The sequence below is a fragment of the Mixophyes fleayi genome, chromosome 8 (genome assembly GCF_038048845.1).
Source record: "Mixophyes fleayi isolate aMixFle1 chromosome 8, aMixFle1.hap1, whole genome shotgun sequence".
Classification (NCBI taxonomy): domain Eukaryota; kingdom Metazoa; phylum Chordata; class Amphibia; order Anura; family Limnodynastidae; genus Mixophyes; species Mixophyes fleayi.
In genome coordinates, this window is record NC_134409.1 from 112,526,935 (window position 1) to 112,553,054 (window position 26,120).

Consider the following 26,120-nt stretch of genomic DNA (forward strand, 5'->3'; position numbering starts at 1 on the left):
GTAGTATATATATATAAATATATATATAATGATTATACGTACACTTCAGTGATATATATGGTTCAGGTTGTGAGAAAGGTGGCATGTCTGGTATCATACTAAAACCCTATTCATCAGCAGCTGTCCGGTGCAGTCGGCGAAGAGATCACACATTCCATACTTTAGTTATTGATATTAGGGAATAAACCTTTTGTATGATGCTGGCTATGAAAGGAGCAGACCCCCTGGAGAGACGACCCCCACCTTTGGATTCCTTAGATTGAATCAGCCTATGACCTGTTTGCCCTGGACCCACCCAACGTCTGGACCTATAGAAACAATCTACGTCATCTCTATTGTTCAAGTGTAACACTGTACTGTATATAATCATAGCTGCACACCCCCTGGCTCTCAGTCAACTCTGACACAGTATTCTAACAGATATACTGTCCACCGGGTCCCGTGGGTGCGCAGCGAGCGCATGCGATAGCATTGGTATGTACTTATCTTTTGGTATTGGCTGTACTGTACTTTTTCATAATATAATAATGTATTGAATTGTTGACTATTTACATCTGCTAAAATAAATCACTTTGTGCTTTGGAAACACATACAATTGATTGGGCAATGCTTATTTGAAAACGATAATAATTACTTTAATAATATATATATCTATATCTATATATATATATATATATATATATATATATATATATATATATATCATATTATAACAATAGCTTATATAATAAAGTTCTATTACAGTACTGAACACAGCGGATGAGTTATCGAATCCTGACCAAAGCGATACAGTCACCCACCAAATTCAGGACTACCATAGCCCCCATTGTTTTTATCATATACCCTCATGATTATTGTCTATAAAAATATTGCTTCTTAAATTTCCAGCTTTTCTCATGGATGGTTTTTAAGCCTGTTTTGCCATTTATACAGTTATATTTTAACATTTGCATCATTTTCTATACATCCTCTTCACTCTGTATTGCGCTGGGGAACCATGTATATTATGTTTTGCTCTATCTAGGAGCCTCAGACCAACTCCTATCCCCCTGTTCCCCTGGCTGCCCCACCTCACAAACACGTGGGAAGCGCTGATCCCCCAATTGTTTTTATATATACAGAAATTTTGGTCTTAAGGGTGGATCGTGCTGCATGTCCCCTCACATAAATCCTCTGATATGCTTCATACACAGAGGAAAAACAGGCTGCTATTGGTAGGGGATATTTTTTCTAAAAAAGAGAGAGTATTAGAACCTAGTGTAAAGGCTAATACATTTTGTGATAATTTTTTGAGATACGAGAAACTTCTGATACTTGAGACTAAGCAATGGTGGGAACAAACCACACTTACAAAATATCTGGAGAACAGTATTGTCCCAAGAGGCCTTCATATCTTGAAAGAACCTACCTTTGAAGTAGAGGACCCAGTATTCCTCTCTAAATGGAATGACACATTAGAACAATGTTCTTTTACTTTAATGAAACTTATTGTAGACAATAGAGAAAAATCACTCAAAAAGATCGAAGAAGAAATTTCACTGATTGAGGATAGATTTAAACCCATCAAAGATCTTGAAGATTATGTCAATCTCGAAACACTGACAAAAGAGAAGTTACAACGCCTAGAGGACAACATCATCAAAACCAAAGAGAAAAAATTTCTCAGAGATGTGAATGACTATGACACACATCAGACTTTGGAACAACATGGGATCGCTAGAGAACGATCGCAAATTCCAAAATAAATCCCAGGTTCTGGAAATCTGATCGTGCCTCGACTAACTATAAAAAACAACAAAATGGATGGACCACTACTCCTTACCAATTGAGTAACAGCCACCCAAAGGACACCAAAAATAGGAATAGACCACCTCTTATCAAAAATCCACCAAAACATACAGGTAAGAATAGGGTATATAAACCCCTTAACCCTCATAATCTGAGCTGTGACCGATCAGTCCGAAATTACCAACAAGGCGAATATGAAGATATAGCCAAAAGAGGTTTCCAAAAAGGATCGGAGAAAGCGTTCTCTGAATTTAAGAGTACCAAACAAGAATTTATTAACAAACTGAATACTCTGAGTATCAAGGAAACAAGAGATAAAACACAGATATGCCAGCCTCTGGAGGATTCGGAAACCGAACAAAATATAGATATTTTTTTAGGGTTGGCCAACAACACCTCACCCATAATAATATCGGACATAAGGACATCGCCCACGAAGTCATGTCTAAAAAGAAGAAGGGACTCCATAGACCGAGAAGAACTAGAGGTGGCCAGAGACACAGGGGCAAGACCAAAGACAAGGAAGCAGATATAACACAGAAGGATATCTTCAACCTTAGTCATATAAAACTCTCTATACCACAGAAAAATATACTAACAAAAGGTTTGAAGTTCGCCCCGGACAAATGTCTGAATAAATTCGACACCTACATTGATGTCCACAAGTACATCAGAAAAATGACTCTTAAAAAGTTTTTCGCAGACCCTTCTAGATCTTTGGCCTGTAACAACAATACAGCCAATGATCCTTTCACCCATACAGATTTAAAAAACAAATCCACCTTTTACCCTAGATACGTAAAAGGTCCTTTTATTAATACTTTCGAAAAACTTGTGGAAAAAGATCTGGATGATCTTAAAATCCAGAAGAACGTAAGACACTCTAATATAACATCAGATGAGAGAATGGCTATTACACAATTAGCCAAAGATCCAGAGATAACCATCAAATCAGCAGATAAGGGTGGAGGAATTACCATCCTTAATTCTGCAGACTATCAACAAGAACTTTCCAGACAATTGTCAGACTCAACTGCGTATGAATCCCTTCTGGGAGACCCTACATCTCTGTTCCTTAAGGATCTTCACTCACTTTTGAGTAAAGCTGCCCTTAGAGGCATAATCAATAAGGAAGAATATAAGTTCCTGTCGGTACAGATTCCCAGAATTCCTGTGATTTACCATATGCCTAAAATTCACAAAACTTTGCAAAATCCACCTGGCCGACCGATCATTTCGGGTATCGGCTCTCTAACAACTAACCTCTCAAGCTATGTAGACTATTTTCTCCAGCCGCTCGTTGTTCTACAGAAGAGCTACTTGAGGGATACAGGCCATTTGCTTGAAACATTAGAGAAAGTCAGTTGGGAGTCAAATTATGTCTTCCTTACATGTGATGTGGTCTCACTGTACACAGTGATTGACCATCAAGCAGGCTGGCTGTAATTATACCAGACAAATTCTGAGTAACATCTCAGATCTTCCCCCTGAACAGATAAATTTTCTGGTAGAGGGGATTGCATTTGTCTTAAGCCATAATTACTTCTTCTCGGGTTGGACCTACTACAAACAGGTTTGCGGGACTGCTATGGGCGCGAAGTTTGCACCTAGTAACGCGAACCTGTTTGTAGCCCAATGGGAGGAGAATAATGTGTGGCACAACAATCCCTATTTGGACCACATTGTAATGTGGCGAAGATACATAGATGACGTCTTCTGCATATGGAAGGGAGATCGTACCCAGTTGGATCTATTCCTTACTCACATTAATCAAAATTCTCTTAATTTATTGTTTACCCATCAAGTCAATGAACAAAAAACAGAATTTCTATATTTGGAAATCTATGTACAAGATAACAATATCCGGACTAAAAACTTTTTCAAAAAAGTGGACTGTAATTCCTTTATACACACATCAAGCAACCATCATCCTAATTGGCTCAGAAATATCCCTAAAGGACAATACACAAGACTTAGACAAAATTGCACAGATCTCGAACAATATGACAAACAAGCTCTCACTCTAAAAGAAAGGTTTCAAGAAAAGGGATATGACCCAAAGAATGGTGAAGCTGCCTATGAACAGCTCAGGACAACAGATAGAAGTGTTCTTCTTGAGAAGAAAGAGACACCCACGAATCAGGAGCAGAAAAAGGAACCAGTCTTACCCTTTATTACTAAATACAGTAAAGACTATAAGAAACTTGAAAGGATCTTTAAAAAGCATTGGCACATATTGTTAGGTGATAAGGATTTACAACAAATCTTGCCACCTAAACCTGCCTTTGTGTATAAAAATCAGATAACCTGAAGTCCCTACTTGTAAAAAGTGGGGATGCTCCAAGTACTAAGATGGGAACCTGGCTGAATGAAAAGACTCCAGGTTTCTATTACTGCAATCGCTGTGTAGCTTGCAAGAGGTGTAAGATCAAGGAAACAAAAGCCATAGTGTCCTTTGCCTCTAGCATCACAGGTGAAACCTTTCGAATCAGAGAGAGAATTACATGTGACACATCGGGTGTAATTTACTTACTCAAGTGTCCATGCAGGAAACAATACATTGGCCGCACTATAAGGAAACTCTCAGTAAGAATAGCAGAGCATCAGCGGAATATTATCAATGAGATAAAGACACACAGTGTCTCAGAACATTTCTCACTCTGCCATGAACACGACCCTTCAACTCTGGATTTCCTGGGTATTTTCAAAGTAAAAAAACCCTGGAGGGGAGGTGATTTTATCAGGCTCATATCACATCATGAGACCAGGTTCATATATATGCTTAAAACTTTGAACCCACAAGGTCTAAATATTGATTTTGATCTTAATCACTTCCTATAAACATCCTCCATTAAGTAACTTTTGATCTGTATGGAAATGCACTATGTGTGTGTTTTCATGGTAAACACCTTTCAAAACACAATTGATTCCTACTGGTGTCTGGTACACAACTAGAATCATGTATTTATACACCTTTGTTCTTATTATTAAGTATCTGCACTTTAACATACTTTACTAATTATATCCTCTCCTTCCCGATATATCTCTGAAGGAGAGGCGCAGGGAGTGTCTGGAGTTATGCCACTCTGAAAATCTAACCAATGAAAATCCGTTTTGAACATTTGAAAAAAAGTATTTAAGGATCCACAGAAGCACTACTTCCTTTAGTGCTTCTACAAATATCCCTGAGGAAGCCCCTAGCGGGGTGAAACGCGTAGGATACTTTATTTGACATCAACCTTTATTTTGAACATTGATTCTTTCCTTTCCACACACTGAGAACAGAATCGCCAAATTTCACTCTAAGCGCATGTGTGGACAACTCTCACCACCCAGCGGATTCCAATGCATACACCTCTGGCTGAGAGTGGCTCTCACACAACTCTCACCCATTATATCTAGGAGACTGTTTCTTCATAAAATCATTAGATCGCCGACGCCAACCGGGCGCATGCACGCAACTCACTGCACTTATTGAACGGTTCCAGCGAGTCCATAGGAGAAGTCCACGGCCGTGGGGGATCTCTATAATTGGTCATCAGTTCTACGTGACAGCAGCGGGACGTGGCTACCTGGAAAGGAAGGTAAGTACACTACCCACCCTTCCCAGATAAGAGATAATAATATTGTCCCTTTTTTTTAATTGGAATCCAGTGGACAGTGTGCCTATACCGGATGCTAAAGACTTATGTTTTCAGTCCTACACCCTAGCCCCCATTGTTTTTATCATATACCCTCATGATTATTGTCTATAAAAATATTGCTTCTTAAATTTCCAGCTTTTCTCATGGATGGTTTTTAAGCCTGTTTTGCCATTTATACAGTTATATTTTAACATTTGCATCATTTTCTATACATCCTCTTCACTCTGTATTGCGCTGGGGAACCATGTATATTATGTTTTGCTCTATCTAGGAGCCTCAGACCAACTCCTATCCCCCTGTTCCCCTGGCTGCCCCACCTCACACTCACGTGGGAAGCGCTGATCCCCCAATTGTTTTTATGTTTAGAGGATTAAGACTTTCTCTTATGATAACTTGTTTAGATCTACAAACAGCGTGGTCATACACCAAGGGGGACTTGTATTACATAACAATGAAACGTGGTACTGAGATCCTGCATATAACATCTTTAAGGTGATAGTTTATTGTACAAGCAAAGGGTGGACTGTCAAAGTCGTATAATTGGATGAACGAAAGTATATTGGTTTAATATTGGTTTGCCATGCGATTGCAAAGCGTACGCCACGTAACACGTGTCGTGATGCGATCGCACGGTAAAATACGCACGCACACACTCGCATTACATCATTTAGTTATTTATATAATTCATATTTATATTGGTTTTGTCACACTGTAATTTATGAGCAGATAATATTTGGTTTATTAGTAGTATATATATAAATATATATATAATGATTATACGTACACTTCAGTGATATATATGGTTCAGGTTGTGAGAAAGGTGGCATGTCTGGTATCATACTAAAACCCTATTCATCAGCAGCTGTCCGGTGCAGTCGGCGAAGAGATCGCACATTGCATACTTTAGTTATTGATATTAGGGAATAAACCTTTTGTATGATGCTGGCTATGAAAGGTGCAGACCCCCTGGAGAGACGACCCCCACCTTTGGATTCCTTAGATTGAATCAGCCTATGACCTGTTTGCCCTGGACCCACCCAACGTCTGGACCTATAGAAACAATCTACGTCATCTCTATTGTTCAAGTGTAACACTGTACTGTATATAATCATAGCTGCACACCCCCTGGCTCTCAGTCAACTCTGACACAGTATTCTAACAGATATACTGTCCACCGGGTCCCGTGGGTGCGCAGCGAGCGCATGCGATAGCATTGGTATGTACTTATCTTTTGGTATTGGCTGTACTGTACTTTTTCATAATATAATAATGTATTGAATTGTTGACTATTTACATCTGCTAAAATAAATCACTTTATGCTTTGGAAACACATACAATTGATTGGGCAATGCTTATTTGAAAACGATAATAATTACTTTAATAATATATATATATCTATATATATATATATCTATATATATATATATATATATATATATATATATACATATCTATATATATATATACATATATTTATTTGTATATATACGTAAATATATATATATATATATATATATATATATATATCATATTATAACAATAGCTTATATAATAAAGTTCTATTACAGTACTGAACACAGCAGATGAGTTATCGAAATGCAAAAAGCCCTTTTGCTTTAAAAACCTGATGTTTTGTCAGAAAAGGGGCTTGCTTTTGCTTTGCCTCATATACCAATTGGGTTATTACTTGTTTTAATGTTCACATAAATTAAATACTATGAGGGGTGGTACTGGGAGGAGGACCAGAGCACTAGGTGTCAACGGACACCCTGGCCCAGAGCTGGATTAAGGCTCTGGGGTACCTGGGGCACTTTAGACAGGGGCCCCAATGATGTAACATGATTATCATTTTAGACAAATATACATTCAATGCTGTGTGCACTACTGTTAGTTGCACGCAGATCTGCCTTCACAAGCTGTACAGTGTGAAGTGGGATATAACTCCCAGCAGTCGGACCAAATCCTGACAAAGCGAGTCACCCAAATTCGGGACTGTCCCACCAGATTCAGGACAGTTGGCAGACTGTCCTGCTCGCTCCTACCTGTTCTTGTAGCTTTCACTACCAGTGGCTGCTGGTGTCCTTAGCTCAGTTGCTGTTTGTCTGAATCCTGGGGGTAAATGTATTATGCTCCGATTTCTGCAACTCACCGATATTCGGCGACTTTGACAGCGAACTTTAAAACGGCAATGTCTTTAAAGGCAAAACTTGCCCTTAAAGACATTGCCGTTTTAAATTTAGCTATCAAACTAGCAAAATATCGGTGAGTTGCAGAACTCAGAACATAATACATTTCCCCCCTGGAATGTTGGAGGCCCTATTTGGATAGACAATGGGTACCTGAAATTTAGAAAATGCCAACCAGCCCCAGCTTTATAATTAGGCCTCAATCCGGCCCTAACATAAATAGATCTATTTCCCTCCAACCAGCACTGACATTAAATTAATAGCATACACATTTAATAAATAGACCTATTTCCCTCCAACATTAAATTCAAAGTATTCCCATTTAATAAATAAAACTGTTATCCTCCCTTCAAACAGCCCAAGCAATAAATTAAATAGCATTTAATTTTAATAATTATAACCATTTCCCACAACCATCCCCGGCATTAAATAATTCATATTCACATTTAATACATAGCCTCCTCCCCAAACTCAGCCCCATATTCAATCAATAGACTCAAACCACCCCAGCATTAAATTAAAGGTCCCGTCACCTCGTCTTAAATTAATAGTCCCCACTATTAAAATAAATAGCACCACCATCTTCCCACAAATAAATTAACAGCACCCACCATTAAACAATTAGCTCCGACTCACAGTGCACCATTAAATTAATAGTCTACCTCCTGCCCAAATTACAATGGAAACCTCCTCCCGACACCGGCAGTAAATTAATAACATTTTATGTCAGGATGACATAAACATACCATTTAGCATCAATGCACTGTACTGCTCCTAGAGCTACAATATGAATGCAGCTATTTACAGGTTCCTATAGTCAAAATGTTTAAATAAATATATATGCATTTGTTGAATCACTTTTACTAAAATATCTTTTATATTTTATTTATAGACAGTCAGCTAATTCCATAGACTGTGAAATAGGAATAAAAGCAAGAATAATATAATAGCAAAGCAGTGCAAATATGTAGTAAAATTTATTTAAAAAAAATCATATTTTTCTTTATTCTGTTAAGTAAAAGCTGACTACATAGTTCCTGGAGTGAATGGAAGAAGATGATTGGGACCTCAATCCCATTAGGCCAGTCATAATTTTTTGGGCCATTTAGCTAACAGCCTGATTGTCAGGCTGTAGCTTTGTGCTCTATTTTGCACTTTTAAAATGGCATGGCTTCCTACTAAAGGAAATCAGTAAATGCAATGCTGTCTGAGTAAAACTGCTGTATTATGAGTTTGACAAATATGTTAGGTGGGCTCGTTGGGCATCAGGTTCCCCACAGTAAAGTGGAGACCCTTATCATTTTAGCTAGAGCTAGCAAGGTATATAATTTTATATTGATGTAATTTTGGTTTTCAAAATGAAACCAGCAAAAGGTTAGTTGCACCTCATTTACCAGACTGTAACTTCTATTGAAGTAAGTGACCATCTACCACACAAGACAACTTTTCTACTGCCTGAACTCATCACTATTGGTGGATATTACTCTGGTATAAAGATCCGACAGTAGAAAAAGGTGTGACAAATTTAAAGGGCTAGATACCCATTTAATAGTGTTCTTTGTCCTGTTACTGAAATTAAATAAAGACTTGCTACAGGACATACTGTAGCTGCCCAGCAAGAGGCTACTAGAATGCATAAATATGACACTGAGGACACCAACCACAAGTTAATAGCACAGATTGCTGCTAACCAGGAGGAACAAAAGAAAGACATGGATGTCTTCAAATGTGGTGTCTAACAGGTGACAACAAGGAGTGTAGATTTACTTGCAGGAGCCATTGCAGGCCAAAGCTCCATACATGCTAGCCAATTCCTGCAGAAATTTTTTTTTTCCTGCAGAAAATTACTCCAAGTGCTGATGTATAAGCCTCCCTAACCGTGTTTAAATGGACAGCAGGTGGAAAGGACTCCCTGCTCTTATTCACGTGACCAAGAAATGCTTACAACTGGTGACCACAGATTGTGAAACAGGTTGTCATTGACTAGTACATCAGTTTCATGCCTACAAATGGGTAAGCCATGGGGATCCTAAAATTGCTTACAAACTGGTGAAGATGCTTTAGAAGAATAGCGATGGGCCTACCACAGCCATGTTGAACCCAATCCCCAAAAGCAATATCTCCAGCTCTACCTGGAAAAATAGGGTGCTGGGAGATATGAGAGAACATTGAATACAAGTTTAGAGACTGGAGACTCAGGACCTGGAGATGAGAAATTTGTGTCAGCATATAGATAAACACTTCGGTAAAGACTTAATATGATGCATTAGATGTTAAATGATCGGGCATACTGCAGCAAATTATCTGCTAAAATACATACTTATGCAATGTGTTGCATTTTTTTTTTTACAAATGTTTATACTTGACAAGTTACCATGTACTACATTAAATCAGGAAAACACTTGAGGTTGTCTGACTGTAGGGCCTGGCAAAATGTTAGCACCTAACATGCAACAACGATGTTATATCTAAAATGTATGCAATACAGTAGATGAATGTTCTATGAGCACATCACTTAGTATGTGGCTCAGTAGAAGGTTTCACGAGAAGGAGAGCAGTGGCTTAAATTTGACTGAGGATTTCACAAATATAGCAGTTACTAATATGCAATTGTTTAAATCAAGTTTACAGCAGGAGGTGTCGGAATCAAAGTAACAGTAAGTCACTGCAGAGTAATCCTTCAGATGTGAAGGAACATGTGAAATGTGATTATGTACTAGAACATGTGGTTAGTAATGAGGTCAGTTGGTTAATGTTGTGTTAGTGACAATGCGCTTGACTTGGAAAATAGCTGGAAACGTGAACAGATATCAACCACAGGAATGGGTACAAATATTGGTTCTATTCACAGCAAATGAGAATAAAGTACCAGAGTGAAAATACAAGAATAACATGGTAGGACAGATGTTGGCGTCTATGCTCTGGCGCGGGCTCTTTCTTACATATATGGTGGGACTGCCCGAAACTGATTCCCTTCTGGCGTGAAATTAAAGCTTTGATAGAAATGTTAATTCAAACCCCCTTACCTTTTGACCCTAAATTTTTCCTTCTACCCCTCGGGTTCCCCACGGCCACTAGACACCAAAATAAACTTGCTCGTCACATTATTTCAGCAGCCACATGTCAAATCGCCATAGATTGGAAACTGGCTGCCCCCCCTTCATTCTCCGCTGTAACTAATAGGGTTTGGCACACGTATAAGATGGAATACATGACTAGCATTATACGAAACACAGCCAAATCTTTTAACAAGATTTGGGACCCTTGGATGTCTCATTTTCAATACCGCTCCCCCTTCTCCTAATCATACCCCCTCCCCTTACGTAGCCTTCTCCCCCCCCCCTCTCATTGCCTCTGACTCAAGAGGGATTCCCCTTGCTCCCCTCCACCTCTCATTTTCTCGCTTATCTTCTTCTTTTTCTTCCTTCTTCTTTTCTTTTCTTTCTTCTCTTTTAAACAAAAAAAAAATAAAAAAAAATGCCGGTCTTTATTCCTTAGAATCTGAGCTATCTTATCTCCGAGACACGGAGAATTCTACCTCACTAGCCTATGTACTAAATGTATTCTGTTTGATATAACATGTATCCTTTTGCACTGTTAATTCTTTTTTGACCGTTAATAAACACTTTAAAAAAAAAAGAATAACATGGTAGGCTACCTGGTGACAGGCGTTTTACAGATCGGTTTATATTAATCCTTGGTGTAAGTTTTACTGTATAGAGAAAGCATTTTTGATGAACATGAAGAGCCCAGTCCCATGTGCTCTAGCAATCTGGTCATAAAGGTCAATCCATCCTATAAAATGCCTTTCCAGCATCAGTAGATAAGAGTATGAAAGGGGTCACCGATATAGATACCTGATGTATCAGATCAATTATTTTTGTAGTGTTATCCTGTGTTTCCTGTACAGGGACAAATCCTACCAGGTCGTTGTGGATTAAATTGTTCAATACATTTTTTAGGCAATTTGCAATGAGTTCAGCAAACAGCTTCAAATCTATACTGAGTAGAGATGTGCGCCTATTGCTAGAACAATGATAGGGGTCCTTTTCCTTTTTGGGTTTTATTGCAATGTGTGTTTCTAATGTCTATGGAGAAAAAAAAATAGTACCTGAAATTTCTTTAAGAGCCTGGAGGAGTAAAGTGGCTCATTGAAGGTTTAACAAATTTATTGTGTACCGATCATGTCCTGGACTCTTACCTAACTGGGTAGCAGCAATCTCATCTTCAAGTTCAAGTAAAGTAAAAGTCATATCCAAATGTTCCCTATGTCCCCTCATCTCTTCATCCATCGTTATTAGGTTTTAATGTATCGATATTGTGTTCTTTCTTTGTAAAATCTTCAGAATTGGTTGTACAGTTTAGTATAATAGGTGTGGAATGTTTTCATGATATCTTCTGTTGTGTAGTGGATAGCATCTCTATCATCTTTGATCTAGGTCAGGCCCTCTGTGATCACAGGGCCCTTACTAGGAGTCTACCAAGTTTATTGCCCCATAGAAAATATTTATGTCTGCACTTGTGAAAAACACATTTCATGTCATTCAGAAGTTTATTAAGGGCGGGTCTAGATTCAGCAAGTTTAACAAGTGTCTCTTTACAGAGGGATGCTTTATGTATTGTTTCAAGAGCTTTAATCCAAAGAAGAAGATATTCCTTCTGGGCTTCTATCTGTTTCTTCAGAGTGGAAACTAACTGTGTAGACTTAATTCTAGTGGCACATGTGTGTGTCTTCCATAATGCAGTTTTTGTGATTTCAGGAGAGTTGTTTGTGAGGATAAACTCACCAATTGCAGCCACAAGTTGGGCTGTACACTCATGGTTTGGCAATTAGAGCTCATTGAACTTCCAGGACTACTGTCTAAGGGTGGACTGTGGAGTTGTAAATTTCAGGAGATTGAACATTAGACCAGTGCAGTAGATTTAAATGTCTATGACCAATGACAAGGCAATTTAACTGTGAATAAATAAAGAGTGGGTGTGAAAAGATGTGTAATCCCATTGTTGTAGTCTCCACACAGTCAGCTGGTGGTCTTGCCTGTTACCTTATGGTGATCTTGAGAAGATGTTCTAAGTGAGCTGCTAGAGGAGTCTAAAATCAGGTCAACTTCCAGTTTAGGTTTCCACCTTATTGTAGATCTTGAACTCCTTTCAACATCTTTGAGAGGAATGCCAACTGTCCTTGATTATGAGCATGTAAGTTAACGGATGTAAATCATTGGTTGTAAATCTATCCCTTGAATATGAGTCCTCTACCTTGGTCTAATGGATGATATAATAGATCAGTCAGCAGAAGTCATCTAGAAAATAAAATGGTAGCAACATTAGACTTCCCTTTTGGGTTATTGCTAACATGTTTATTAGGGTAATGACGATTGTGAAGTGTTGGGACTACCCCTTGTATAAAATGTGTCTCTTGTATGAAGACTACTTCCGTTTTATATGCTTGGAAGGAACACATAGCCTGAGATCTTTTTTCAGGCATCTATAGCCCTTTTGCATATATATATATATATATATATATATATATATATATATACAAGTTAACCGGTGCATGATACTCATGCATTTTTTTGTAAAATAATGTCAGTATACCAAATTTCAGGTCATTCGGATGAGCCCTTTCTGAGAAAATAGTTTTTTCCACACACACACACACACACTAACACACGTCACTACACATGCAGGGGCGGATCTAGAAAATGTTTGTTCCCCGGGGGGATGTTAGGGCGGGGCGATTTAGGCCCCACCCCCTTTCCGACTTCTGAGGTTGCCGGGGGCTGCACAGTATGTGCAGGTCCGCTCGGCAGTGACAGGCAGGGACAGTGTGCTGCCCGGCTGCTCTGATTGTGTTTAAAACACAATCAGAGCAGCCGGGCAGCACACTGTCACTGCCAAACGGACCTGCACATACTGTGCAGCCGTCAGCAGCAAACCCCTGCTAGGGGGGGGGGCGATTGCCCCGATCGCACCCCCCTGGATCCGCCACTGTACACATGTGTGTTCATGAGGTAAAATTACCTCACGAAATTGAGTTTGACCCCTCAACACGTCAATAATGTCAGTATACCAAATTTCAGCCCTTTTTGAGGGTTTTTTCCCACACACACTAAGAATTTAGTAGGTCAGTTAACCCGTGCATGATACTCATGCATTCTAGTCAAATCAAGCTACTTAAGGTGTTAAAAACTCCCCACTGTCACCCCCGGAAACCAACAACCACTCCCAACTGTCACTTCTCCTTCATGAAATATATAGGTCAGTGTATAACTCTGCCCAGCAGGTGGCGCTGCAGCTTGTTTTTTTTTTCCCACACACAGACAGACTAACACACGCCACTAGCCATTTATATTATAGATATGTATATATATAGAGAGAGAGAGCGAGAGAGAATCATCAGTACATTTCTATATGACACCACAATTTAAGAGGGGTAAAAAGCATGGCATACTAAATTCAGTGACTTTAATTGCTCATTATGTGGCATAATGTGACAATCAGTAGATTGTGGGGCATAGGCAAGGAGTGGGGGAGGGGAATGCGAATAGGTTGGCAATATGAGGCAAGTATTGGTAGAAAAAATTACAATAGCATAAAACAAATAAAAAAAAAGGAAATGAATGAGTACAAATAGACTAAGGTGTACATGGACAAAAAGTGAAAAACTGCAAGTGGGGGTAAGTGATAACATGAACCACCGGGTTTTAAGGAACTTCCTAAAACCTGTTTTCCTCTCCACTTTAACTGCAGGAATACATTTCATTCTTCTATAACCACATGTGCTACCTAAAAATATTAAGTTAATGCTGAATACAGGTGGAGCATTATCTATTACCCCGTACCTTGTCTTCTTAACACAAAAATCAAGGTTGGGTTTTTTGTCCCATATTTGTTAGAGCAGGAAAAAATGTCGGAAATTATTTAGGCTTTGTAGAAGAAACAATAAAAATAACAAAGGTGTGGACCCACAACCTCGTGATTATAGGTTATTAACTGATTCTTGTAAACCTTAGTATACTAGTCTCTTCTGAGACATCAAACAGGCATTACATATGATTAGGTCTGTAACTGGCTGAAAGCAGAGAGAAAAAAACATTATTTATGAGTTGTCAGTCTCAGTAGGACCCGCGGCTGTTTTAGGACTGCACTTGTTTCTCTGGGCTATGTGCAATTCTTGTTTTTGAGGGCACAGTGGTGAGTCCAGAGGAGTAAAAGTAAGTAAGAAATCATGTAAATCAATCTTTTTAATATTCAGACTTTCACAGAAAAAAATGTAGGAATATATTTACGAAACTGCGGGTTTGAAAAAGTGGATATGTTGCCTATAGCAACCAATCAGATTCTAGTTGTCATTTTGTAGAATATACTAAATAAATGACAACTAGAATCTGATTGGTTGCTATAGGCAACATCTTTACTTTTTTTCCCACCCTAAGTCTGTGTAGCTTTTTTCCCATCATGGTCAACCTGCAGATTAATAGGAAAGGCCCATTCATATTTTATGTGTTTTTCTTTTCAGTTCATCAGTAAGGGGTTTCAGCAATCTCCTCCACTGGAGCTTGTACCAAGACAAATCCTGATAAATTTGCACTTCATAGTAGGGATGAGCGCACTCGGATTTATGAAATCCGAGCCCACCCGAACGTTGCCGATCCGAGTCGGATCCGAGACAGATCCGGGTATTGGCGCCAAATTCAAATCTGAAACTGAGGCTCTGACTCATAATCCCGTTGTCGGATCTCGCGATACTCGGATCCTATAAATTCCCCGCTAGTCGCCGCCATCTTCACTCGGGCATTGATCAGGGTAGAGGGAGGGTGTGTTAGGTGGTCCTCTGTCCTGGTAGATCTCGTGCTGTGCTGTTTAGTTCTGTGCTGTGCTGTTTAGTTCTGTGCTGTGCTGTGCTGTGCTGTGTTCTGCAGTATCAGTCCAGTGGTGCTGTGTGCTGTGCTCTGTGCTTCTAAGGGCATAGTTATTTCCCCAATATTCCCCTGTGTTTAAAAAAATAAAAAAAAGTTATTTAAAAAAATACCAAAAACTAATTTAATTTTTTTTAATTACCACAAAATTTGCACAACCAATCCTGCAGTATAAGCCCATTGGTACTGCAATATTACCAAGTTCACACATTTAGCAGTAAAAGTCCAGTGGTACTGCAATATTACAAAGTTTACACATTCTGCAGTATCAGTCCAGTGGTGCTGTGTCCTGTGCTCTGTCCTGCTGAGTTCCGTAGTGCTGCTGGGTCCTGTGCCGTGTCCTGTTCAGTCCAGTGGTGCTGTGTCCTGTGCTCTGTGCTTCTAAGGGCATAGTTATTTCCCCAATATTCCCCTGTGTTTAAAAAAATAAAAAAAAGTTATTTAAAAAAATACCAAAAACTAATTTAATTTTTTTTAATTACCACAAAATTTGCACAACCAATCCTGCAGTATAAGCCCATTGGTACTGCAATATTACCAAGTTCACACATTCAGCAGTAAAAGTCCAGTGGTACTGCAATATTACAAAGTTTACACATTCTGCAGTATCAGTCCAGTGGTGCTGTGTCCTGTGCTCTGTCCTGCTGAGTTCCGTAGTGCTGCTGGGTCCTGTGCCGTGTCCTGTTCAGTCCAGTGGTGCTGTGTCCTGTGCTCTGTGCTTCTAAGGGCATAGTTATTTCCCCATTATTCCCAAGTTTTTAAAAAATAAAAAAAAAGTAAAAAAAAAATTAAAATGAAAAATTAAAAAAAATTATATATAATTATAACCAAATTTGCAAAACCAATCCAGCAGTATAAGTCCATTGGTACTGCAATATTACAAAGTTCACACATTCTGCAGTATCAGTCCAGTGGTGCTGTGTCCTGTGCTCTGTCCTGCTGAGTTCTGTAGTGCTGCTGGGTCCTGTGCCGTGTCCTGTTCAGTCCAGTGGTGCTGTGTCCTGTGCTCTGTGCTTCTAAGGGCATAGTTATTTCCCCATTATTCCCAAGTTTTTAAAAAATAAAAAAAAAGTAAAAAAAAATTAAAAATTAAAAAAAATAAAAAAATATATAATAATTATAACCAAATTTGCAAAACCAATCCAGCAGTATAAGTCCATTGGTACTGCAATATTACCAAGTTCACACATTCTGCAGTTTCTTGTGCTACATATAATGGAGACCAAAAATTTGGAGGATAAAGTAGGGAAAGATCAAGACCCACTTCCTCCTAATGCTGAAGCTGCTGCCACTAGTCATGACATAGACGATGAAATGCCATCAACGTCGTCTTCCAAGCCCGATGCCCAATCTCGTAGTACCGGGCATGTAAAATCCAAAAAGCCCAAGTTAAGAAAAAGTAGCAAAAAGAGAAACTTAAAATCATCTGAGGAGAAACGTAAAGTTGCCAATATGCCATTTACGACACGGAGTGGCAAGGAACGGCTTAGGCCCTGGCCCGTGTTCATGGCTAGTGGTTCAGCTTCACCCACAGATCTTAGCCCTCCTCCTCCTCCCCCCCCCCTACAAAAAATTGAAGAGAGTTATGCTGTCAGCAACAAAACAGCAAACAACTCTGCCTTCTAAAGAGAAATTATCACAAATCCACAAGGCGAGTCCAAGGATGTTGGTGGTTGTCAAGCCTGACCTTCCCATCACTGTACGGGAAGAGGTGGCTCGGGAGGAGGCTATTGATGATGTAGCTGGCGCTGTGGAGGAACTTGATGATGAGGATGGTGATGTGGTTATTGTAAATGAGGCACCAGGGGGGGAAACAGCTGATGTCCATGGGATGAAAAAGCCCATCGTCATGCCTGGTCAGAAGACCAAAAAATGCACCTCTTTGGTCTGGAGTTATTTTTATCCAAATCCAGACAACCAATGTATGGCCATATGTAGCTTATGTAAAGCTCAAATAAGCAGGGGTAAGGATCTTGCCCACCTAGGAACATCCTCCCTTATACGTCACCTGAATAACCTTCATAGTTCAGTGGTTAGTTCAGGAACTGGGGCTAGGACCCTCATCGGTACAGGGACACCTAAATCCCGTGGTCCAGTTGGATACACACCAGCAACACCCTCCTCGTCAACTTCCTCCACAATCTCCATCAGATTCAGTCCTGCAGCCCAAGTCAGCAGCCAGACTGAGTCCTCCTCAATACGGGATTCATCCGAGGAATCCTGCAGCGGTACGCCTACTACTGCCACTGCTGCTGTTGCTGCTGTTAGTCGGTCATCTTCCCAGAGGGGAAGTCGTAAGACCGCTAAGTCTTTCACAAAACAATTGACCGTCCAACAGTCGTTTGCCATGACCACAAAATACGATAGTAGTCACCCTATTGCAAAGCGTATAACTGCGGCTGTAACTGCAATGTTGGTGTTAGACGTGCGCCCGGTGTCCGCCATCAGTGGAGTGGGATTTAGAGGGTTGATGGAGGTATTGTGTCCCCGGTACCAAATCCCGTCGAGATTCCACTTCACTAGGCAGGCGATACCAAAAATGTACAGAGAAGTACGATCAAGTTTCCTCAGTGCTCTAAAAAATGCGGTTGTACCCACTGTCCACTTAACCACGGACATGTGGACAAGTGGTTCTGGGCAAACGAAGGACTATATGACTGTGACAGCCCACTGGGTAGATGCATCCCCTTCCGCAGCAACAGCAACAGCTGCATCAGTAGCAGCAACTACAAAATGGCGGCTCGTGCAAAGGCAGGCAACATTGTGTATTACAGGCTTTAATAAGAGGCACAACGCTGACAACATATTAGAGAAAATGAGGGAAATTATCTCCCAGTGGCTTACCCCACTTAGACTCTCATGGGGATTTGTGGTGTCAGACAATGCCAGTAACATTGTGCGGGCATTAAATATGGGCAATTTCCAGCACGTCCCATGTTTTGCCCACACCATTAATTTGGTGGTGCAGCATTACCTCAAGAGTGACAGGGGTGTGCAGGAGATGCTTGCGGTGGCGCGCAAAATTGCTGGACACTTTCGGCATTCAGCCAGTGCCTACCGCAGACTAGAGGCACATCAAAAAAGTATGAACCTGCCCTGCCATCACCTCAAACAAGAGGTTGTGACGCGCTGGAACTCCACCCTCTATATGCTGCAGAGGATGGAGGAGCAGCAAAAGGCCATTCAGGCCTACACAGCCACCTACGACATAGGCAAAGGAGTGGGGATGCGCCTCAGTCAAGCGCAGTGGAGACTGATTTCCGTGTTGTGCAAGGTTCTGCAGCCATTTGAACTTGCCACACGAGAAGTCAGTTCCGACACTGCCAGCTTGAGTCAGGTCATTCCCCTGATCAGGCTGTTGCAGAAGCAGCTGGAGAAAGTGAGGGAGGAGCTGGTAAGCCATTGCGATTACACCAAGCATGTAGCTCTTGTGGATGTAGCCCTTCGTACGCTTTGCCAGGATCCGAGGGTGGTCACTCTTTTAAAGTCAGAGGAATACATTCTGGCCACCGTGCTCGATCCTCGGTTTAAAGCGTATGTTGTGTCTCTGTTTCCGGCGGACACAAGTCTACAGCGGTGCAAAGACCTGCTGGTCAGGAGATTGTCCTCTGAAGAGGACCGTGACATGCCAACAGCTCCACCCTCATTTTCTTCCACATCTATGGCTGCGAGGAAAAAGCTCAGTTTTCCCAAAAGAGGCACTGGCGGGGATGCTGATAACATCTGGTCCGGACTGAAGGACCTGCCAACCATTGCAGACATGTCTACTCTCGCTGCATTGGATGCTGTCACAATAGAAAAAATTGTGGATGATTACTTTGCTGACACCATCCAAGTAGACATGTCAGACAGTCCATATTGTTACTGGCAGGAAAAAAAGGCAGTTTGGAAGCCCCTGTACAAACTGGCTCTATTTTACCTGAGTTGTCCCCCCTCCAGTGTGTACTCGGAAAGAGTTTTTAGTGCAGCGGGGAACCTGGTCAGTGAGCGGCGAAGGAGGTTGCTTCCTCAGAACGTTGAAAAAATGATGTTTATAAAAATGAATAATCAATTCCTCAATGAAGTACAGCACTGCCCTCCAGATACTACAGAGGGACCTGTGGTTGTGGAGTCCAGCGGGGACGAATTGATAATGTGTGATGAGGAGGAAGTACACACTGTAGGGGGAGAGAAATCAGAGGTTGAGGATGAGGACGACATCTTGCCTCAGTAGAGCCTGTTTAGTCTGTACAGGGAGAGATGAATAGCTTTTTTGGTGTGGGGGCCCAAACAAACCAATCATTTCAGCCAAAGTTGTTTGGTAGGCCCTGTCGCTGAAATGATTGGTTTGTTAAAGTGTGCATGTCCTATTTCAACAACATAAGGGTGGGTGTGAGGGCCCAAGGACAATTCCATCTTGGACCTTTTTTTTTTGCATTATATGACCAATCAACAGTCGTTTGCCATGTTCAAAAAGTAAAACCAAATTTAAAAAAATTCAAGAAATTAAACCAAAAGTAAAATGCCGTGTCATAATTTAAAACAAGAGGTATTGACGTGCTCTAAAACTACTGTATTGTTGTTTATATTTTATAAACACTACACTTGAAAGCTTGAGTCTTTCAATAAAAAAGTAACTGTCCATTGCACGAATATTTGCAACAGGGACAATTTTAGGGTTAAGAAAGTCAACTAATAACACTTCGACGCTGTCTGTCTTTATAAACACTACACTTGGAAGTTGGAGGAGGTATTGTGGCCCCGGCACCAAATTTACTACCGGGGCCACTCCACTGTGCAGTCCATATTTAGGTGTATCAGATATTAAACAACGGTGACAGTTGATGCCCAATTTTTTAATTATATTGTGGCCTCGGTACCAAATTGTGTACCGGGGCCACCACACTACGCAGTCCATACCCTTTTTTGGTGGAATTCTGACACGTGGAGGGTTTTTTAATTATATTGTGGCCTCGGTACCAAATTGTGTACCGGGGCCACCACACTACGCAGTCAAGATAGATAGATGCGTATCATAGATAACGTACATTCAGTGGTGTGGGGCAAATTGAAAAATATTCAAAATGCACTGACATTATCAAAAACAAGAGGTTGTCACACGCTAAAACTCCAACATGTATATGATGGAGAGGATGGAGGAGCAGCCGTATGTGTAGTGTAATGCAGACCTGTTGAAGGTTTTTTATATATTTTATTGTGGTGCCCAGTGCCCACTCCTCTACGCAGTCCAGATACATTTATTGGTGCGAATCATAAAAGTTCAGGGTTTTTAATATATATTGTGGTGACCCACTCCTCTACGCAGTCCAGATACATTTATTGGTGCGAATCATAAAAGTTCAGGGTTTTTAATATATATTGTGGTGACCCACTCCTCTACGCAGTCCAGGTACATTTATTGGTGCGAATCATAAAAGTTCAGGGTTTTTAATATATATTGTGGTGACCCACTCCTCTACGCAGTCCAGGTACATTTATTGGTGCGAATCATAAAAGTTCAGGGTTTTTAATATATTGTGGTGACCCACTCCTCTACGCAGTCCAGATACATTTATTGGTGCGAATCATAAAAGTTCAGGGTTTTTAATATATATTGTGGTGACCCACTCCTCTACGCAGTCCAGATACATTTATTGGTGCGAATCATAAAAGTTCAGGGTTTTTAATATATATTGTGGTGACCCACTCCTCTACGCAGTCCAGATACATTTATTGGTGCGAATCATAAAAGTTCAGGGTTTTTAATATATATTGTGGTGACCCACTCCTCTACGCAGTCCAGATACATTTATTGGTGCGAATCATAAAAGTTCAGGGTTTTTAATATATATTGTGGTGACCCACTCCTCTACGCAGTCCAGGTACATTTATTGGTGCGAATCATAAAAGTTCAGGGTTTTTAATATATATTGTGGTGACCCACTCCTCTACGCAGTCCAGATACATTTATTGGTGCGAATCATAAAAGTTCAGGGTTTTTAATATATATTGTGGTGACCCACTCCTCTACGCAGTCCAGGTACATTTATTGGTGCGAATCATAAAAGTTCAGGGTTTTTAATATATATTGTGGTGACCCACTCCTCTACGCAGTCCAGATACATTTATTGGTGCGAATCATAAAAGTTCAGGGTTTTTAATATATATTGTGGTGACCCACTCCTCTACGCAGTCCAGAAAGATACCTTGTTGCAACGTTTTGGACTAATAACTATATTGTGAGGTGTTCAGAATACACTGTAAATTAGTGGAAATGCTTGTTATTGAATGTTATTGAGGTTAATAATAGCGTAGGAGTGAAAATAAGCCCAAAAACTTGATTTTTAAACTTTTTATGTTTTTTTCAAAAAAAATCCGAATCCAAAACCTTAAATCCGAACCGAGACCTTTCGTCAAGTGTTTTGCGAGACAAATCCGAACCCCAAAAATAATGAAAATCCGGATCCAAAACACAAAACACGAGACCTCAAAAGTCGCCGGTGCACATCCCTACTTCATAGGCATCTAGGCATCTAACCTTCTGAAGAATGTCCTCCCAGACAGTCTGGTAGTGGAGTATACAAATGATGTCTTGGGGGTTGTCTAACTGAGAGTTTCATAAGGGCAACGTTCTGTGATTCTGATCAAATAATATTTGTGAGTCTTTTTCTTAGATCTTGTTCCAAATTTTAGTGAGATATATAATTCCCTGCAAGGGTATATCTTCCTGTATTGCCCTTACTCATAAATGATTGCATCTGCCTTGAGTTTTTAAAGTTTTGAACTGCCCACAACTCTAAAGCTTATTGGCTAATAGCATTGCATTGTATCTTATTGTAATATGGTCACCCCCAATTCCTGTTATAAAGTTAGAAAGTACTGTTTCATGCGAGGTGATTTAAGACGGTGTAATAATTATCACAATTCTCCTTTGTCTCCAACTATAGAGCTAGGTATCCTACCTTCACAATGCAAGGAAACAAAAAAATGATGACATCTTCGCACATATGTGGATGCACCTGCTCCAGCACCCATGCCATATTACGTATGCACTTGCCTGCACTCTTAATTCAAAAGAGCTTATCAAGAGGTCCGCAGTGTGTGCTCCTTTACATCTACCAACAGTCACCAATATCATCGTATCTGAAAGCAATCACTTCACTTCTCTCCTCTCACATACCTCACAGTGCCAACCACCCACCTCATCAGCTGCTATGCTCTACAGCAGCTGCTACCCCTGGTAACCTAGTAGATATACCCATGCCTAAATGATAGTCAAATAAGTACTAAAGTATTTTGTAAGAAAACAGTCAGCCAGTGAAGTAGGGTCCGCTTTGAACAAGTGCATTCAATTCCTATTAAGAATCATTGTAAAAAATACATATGCAATTGAGTAAGTGAGCAAACCTATTCATGTCTTACACATGGGCGCGCTTCCAAGTGAGGGTGGGAGATGCCGCCAAACACGTCTCCAGGGCTTGCATAGGCCCTGGACAAATAGCATGACATAAAATAAAAAATTAAACCAGTGCACATTTGATATAATCTTATTTCATCCTTGGAATAAATATATATAGATATTATGGGCCTGATACATGTTCGGACGTACGTCCATTTGCATAGCCTATCTTGCGTGAAATAACGCTGCATATACTTGGAAACTGACCTAACACCAATGGACACAATTACATTAATTTCATGTCTGAACGCAAATGACACTTACAACATCCTGCGGCTGAGGAGCGGAATGAGGGGCGGAATGAGGGGGAGAAGGGGACTAATATAGGCAATGCACAGTAAGGGCATGCCAAGGGCAAACAGATGCAGCCGATGGGAAAGAGATGCAGCCGATTCAAGTCCTGGATTTAGTCCTTGGGTTCAGCCTTATCATTTGTACCAGCTACAGGGCCAGGACTGCCACCAGAAATTGCAGGGCCCAGTAAAATTGTAACAGGCAGGGCCCCCTTTCTTCCTTCTCTAACCCCAACTTCAATTTTAAATTATTCTCTACCCAACAACTGTTCCCCACATTCTATATAGTCACCCCCCCCATCCCCGGTTCCATCTAACCAATGCAGTAGTTTATTTTTGGCACCTCTCTATTGACAGAGCTGAGACGTTATTAATTAAACTCTGTCTGGGAGCCGGGCACCTGGGGGCTGAGACTGGAGCAATTAGCGGCAGCTGTGGGGCCCCAACATCTTGGGAGTGGAGGCAGACATGTTGCCTACTAGGGGGCCCTCTGCCGCATCCTTAATTACGCGCAGAGGTCTCTCCCCACACCACCTCTCACATCTCAGTAGCAGCTGCTGCCTAGAAATGGCGTCTGCTACTTCCCTTAACTCACTGCGGAGGCCCCTGCCCCTAATAAATTTGTTTGGGCCCTGGGCTGATGGGGCCCCACTCTGCTGTGGGGTCCCATACTGCTGTACTTCCTGTACCCCCCGATAGCGGCCCTGTACAGGGCAGATGCAAGTACCAACTAATAGTGATGACTAACATGGCATAGTCTTTGTTTTAAAAACTACATGTATGTGTGCCACTAGAAAGCACATAACATGCGTATGCAGGTCAAATAGATGATAAAAACGCATTGTATGTACAGTACGCATTGAACACATTTTAATTTATGTATTCAATGAAAAAAAATTATATTTTTATATTAATAATTATACTGTTAATAGTTGTTAATTTATTTTGCATTAGAATATTTTTTGTTTGTGTTCTGCTGTGACTTTATATTGCATGTACGCTTGTGCATATACTGTAGTCTGTTCTGTCTGTCTACGTAAGGCAAGCACCGTTTAGGCATCTTCGGTTTGAATATGATCGAATCTACAACTCCGTGCTCTGTGTTTAGACGCAACATGCATGCAAGTTGCATCTGAAAATGAATCAGTCCTGATATGTTTTGTTTTTCTTTCTGCATTTTCTTTTACTTTTAGTAAAGTTATTTAATCTGCAGGCAGTACAGACAAAACATTCAACCTAGGCTTATGTTCTAACTATACTCATTGTAATCTTGATATTATAATCATCATAATTTTAGCATATTGCAGTCACTTAGACACTTTAATTACTGTGAGAGCCCTGATGGTTAAGAGAAAAGAGTTGTTAAAATAAAGCTGCAATTAGAATTTGGCAATAAATAAATAGCACTACTGGATATCGAGTAAAACATTCCTATTATTTAGACGTCTTTGTAAATTCCAACTTTAAAAGCAAGATGTTCTGATAGTGGGGATGGCTTTGAGTATAAACACCAGGCTTACAGGTTATGACAGATCTACTAAACTTAAATCATCACCTTCACACTAAGAAAAAAGTTAATTAAAACTTATTAATATTTTTTTTTCCCTCTGTGGAAAGAAATCTTAAAATGTAGAAAGACCTAATTTTATGGTAAATTATTGTGAATTTTTTACCTTACTTAGAAGTTCTGCTTAATGCTTCATAAAAGGTTGTGAAATTCTCAAATATATATAGTGCAAAATGTAAGTAGTTGTTTTAAAGAAAGCAACTTGTGTTTTAGATTTAGTAGATCAGCAATTTACAGGTATGTATTTTCCCTCTAAATTCTACTACTTTCACTTTTCATAGCTCTTAGAAGTACATACATAAAACATATGTAATTTTTTTTCCTGTAAGAAAAATTTGTAGTAAAGTAAAAAATTACTTTCAAGGTTTATAATAAACACCTCTTTCATGCAAACTAATATTGCAGATAGTAAAGTTATTTAATATAATTAATATACTCAATATACCTGAGTAATAAAAATGTACTTATAAACTAGGGGGTATATTTACTAAACTGTGGGTTTGAAAAAGTGGAGATGTTGCCTATAGCAACCAATCAGATTCTAGTTATCATTTCTTTAATACAGTCAACAAAATGACAGCTAGAATCTGATTGGGTGCTATAGGCAACATCTTCACTTTTTCAAACCCGCAGTTTAGTAAATATACCCTTAGGTATCAAACAATAATCTGTGAAATGTAAAAACAAGTGAAGGACAAATTTAAAATTCAAAAGCTGGCAAACCAATGCTGGTATGCTCCTGATGAAAACGAGTTGGGCAGAGCTCCATAAGAAGAGCTATTTAAACCTGCTGGTTAGCAATTCAAGGATTTATAAAATTTGTAATTTAATTTCTGGGCTGGTCACAATTTGCATTTGTAAGGATGTAAGATAGTGGTCCATCAAGTCACCAAGCCTTAAATATAGTATTACTATAAGTTAAAATGGGTGGTAATATGCTGAAGACAATATAAAAAAATGCATATTCTTCTAACTTCAGAAATAACAAAGTAAAATATATAGAGAGATGCAGGATATACCATGTCAGGGATATATTTTACCCAGCAAGAACCCTGGAATGCACCAGTCTGGACCTTCTAATATTTAATGTCAAGATGCATAGTAAAACTGACCATAATGTTACTTGGGTCATTTCTGACCCTTTTAGTGTCATTCACCATCACAGCAAGATTGATAAATATCCCCAAATATAACTTTAACTTTGCTCTTAGCAGTAATTATAATATATCATTCCAATTTTAAAGTTCCCCCATGTTTTGGCAAAGTTATTATAAAAACAACTAGT